The sequence below is a fragment of the Pan troglodytes genome, chromosome 21 (genome assembly GCF_028858775.2).
Source record: "Pan troglodytes isolate AG18354 chromosome 21, NHGRI_mPanTro3-v2.0_pri, whole genome shotgun sequence".
NCBI classification, from domain to species: Eukaryota; Metazoa; Chordata; class Mammalia; order Primates; family Hominidae; genus Pan; species Pan troglodytes.
This window is the reverse complement of record NC_072419.2, coordinates 56,325,808-56,328,374: the sequence shown is the minus strand read 5'-3', so window position 1 is coordinate 56,328,374 and position 2,567 is coordinate 56,325,808. Positions and strand designations below refer to the sequence as shown.

At 55.6% G+C, this 2,567-nt stretch overlaps 1 long non-coding RNA gene across 1 annotated transcript; it reads left to right on the top strand.

Annotated features, from left to right (window-relative positions):
- Positions 1-546: 546 nt before the first annotated feature.
- Positions 547-1,468, top strand: LOC100615737 (uncharacterized). The gene is made up of 2 exons (XR_676294.3): positions 547-799; positions 1,128-1,468. It is a non-coding gene; the product is annotated as an uncharacterized LOC100615737 (long non-coding RNA).
- The last annotated feature ends 1,099 nt before the right edge of the window (positions 1,469-2,567 follow it).

Genomic DNA, 2,567 nt, shown 5'->3' with positions numbered 1-2,567 from the left:
CCGGCCTCAGCCTCCCGCGTAGCTGGGATTACAGGCATGCGCCACCACACCCAGCTAATTTTGTATTTTTAGTAGAGATGGGGGTTTCTCCATGTTGGCCAGGCTGGTCTCGAACTCCCGACCTTAGGTGATCCTCCCTCCTAGGCCTCCCAAAGTGCTGGGATTACAGGTGTGAGCCACTGCGCCCAGCCTAATTTTTGTATTTTTAGTAGAGACGGGGTTTCACCATGTTGGCCAGGCTGGTCTTGAACTCCTGGGCTCAAGTGATCTGCCTGCCTCGGCTTTTCAAAATGCTGGAATTACAAGCACACACCACCTTGCCGGCCGCACCTGGTGTTTTTCTTTTGCTATTGTTCCAGCACCCAGAACGGTGCCTGGCACACAGTAGGTGCTTAATATATCTTAGCTGTTGTTATCATCATCATCATCATGATCATCAAGGCCCTGACTTTCCACTTCCCAGCTGTGTGAGGTCTTGCTCAATTTCACTTCCTCCTTCATAAAGTGGAAATAACGATAGTACCTGCCCCTAGAGCTGGTGAGGACCCGTTCCTGCCTCCCACAGACACCTATTAAGTGCCTCCAGTTTTAGGAACTGGGTATAGATATGGCTGGGAACAAAATGGAAGAAAACAAAAACAAAAATCCCTGCCCTCATGGTGCTGACTCTCCTGTGGCAGAGACGGAGAAGATGAACAGGGATTTTATACCAGGCGTCAGAAGGGAACCAGTGCTAAAGAAAATGAAAACACCGGGCTGGGAGAGGCAGCTGGCATGCGGGCCGTGGTGGTTTTACGTGGTGAGGCGGTATCTCAGTGAGTGACAGGGAGGCATTGGGAGGTGACAGGCCTACTCCGCCTTGGCTGGTTGGGCCTGTGGGCTGCGGGAGGGCTCAGGCTTTGTGAGTGGGGTGGGAACCCTGGATGGGCTCTGAGCAGAGGGACAGGGTCTGTCTGACTTAGCTTCTGTGGCCAAAAGGGGACTGAAGGGGACTGAATGGGAGGCAGGGAGCCCAGGAGGCCACTGCAACGGTCCGGGCGTGAGAGGGTGGGGCCAGGCTGAGTGGGTAACAGGGAGGGGAGACTTGGCCGAGTCCTGGGTCTGTTTTCATCCTCAAATCTTCTCAGGCCGATTTGAGAGTGAGACCCCTGGGGTCTTGGAGCCAGGCCTGGGAAAAGCTACTTCACGTCAGGCCAGGGGCTGTAGCCCTGGCAACCTCCACTCTGCCTGGAAATCCTCCACCTCGGGGCCTCTCTTTGCCCAGACCTGGCCCAGGAGGAGCACATGGGAGCCGGGACCTTCCCAACAATCCTTGCCGTTGGCTCCACAAACCTCAGCCAGTCCTGCAACCTGGGATGCCTTCTGCACCAGGATGCCTGCTACTGTCACTGTTGTCATTAGATAATTAATGAACTATAATTAGAAATCATATCAATAAAATTTCACAGTCTAAGGCTGTTGAAATAGGTACCATCATTATCCTCATTTTAGAGCTAAGGACAGTTTTGGGCGGTAGGGGAGGTGCGGGTGTCACTGCCTGAGGTCACACCGTAGCAGGACTGGGATTCAAACCCCCAGACCTCCGGTTCCAGAGGCCAAGCTTTTGTCAAAGACATGCAGTGAAACAGGCTTCTCAGAGGTTCCAGCCAGTCTTCATTGCAAAACAAGAGGGAAAACCGAAGCCAGGACAGGCTCGGGGACCTGGCCCTGCCCCTGCCCCTGCCCCCAGGGCCTAGAGACCCCACAGCAGCCTCTGCTGAGAGGCCCTTCCCAGGATCTCCCACAGGCCAGGGCTCTGGGCCCTGCAGGAAGTGGCCAGGGCTGGGACAGGCCTGCTGCTTTGATCAGCTTTACGAGCCAGGGCTGTTTACGGAGTCTCAGGCCCCCAGCCCCCTGCCACCCGGGGCTGTGTCTTGTCACCAGCACTTGGGATATTAGCAGTCCCAGGAGAGTCTGCTGGCCAGACGGGTCTTGGCCCCATTTCCTCCAGCCTGGCCCGCACCTTGCCTCTTAGCCTCAGCCCCTGGGGACAGGGAGGGGCAGGGGTAGGCTGAGAGGGTCCCCTCAGGCCAGATACCTCCTGGGCTGGGGTGATCCCAGCACTTCCTCTGCAAGTGCAAATGCAAGCTCAGTCCTACCACAGGCCTTTGCCTGAAGCCTGCAGCCCACCCCCAGGTCTCCCCACCTGCTCCTCTTTTCTGCTTCTCCTCCTCGGGGCTTCAGGTCCCTCCTCAGAGAGCCCTCCTTGACCACACTGTGGAGTCACCCTCCAGCACAACTTCAATTTAATTCCTGGTGCCTGCATCACTGTCTGGAATTCTCTTGCTCATTCTTTATCCTTTGGATGTTCTGTCTTCTTCCCCAGTAAGGGAAACTTGTCTGTCCCACTCACTTTTGTGTCCCCAGCACCTAGCATGGTTCTGGCACACAGTAGGAGCTCAATAAGAGTGTGTTTTTGTTTTGGTTTTGAGACAGGTGCTCACACTGTTGCCCAGGCTGGAGTGCAGTGGCGCCATCTTGGATCACTGCAACCTCTGCCTCTGGGGTTCAAGCGATTCTCCTGCCTC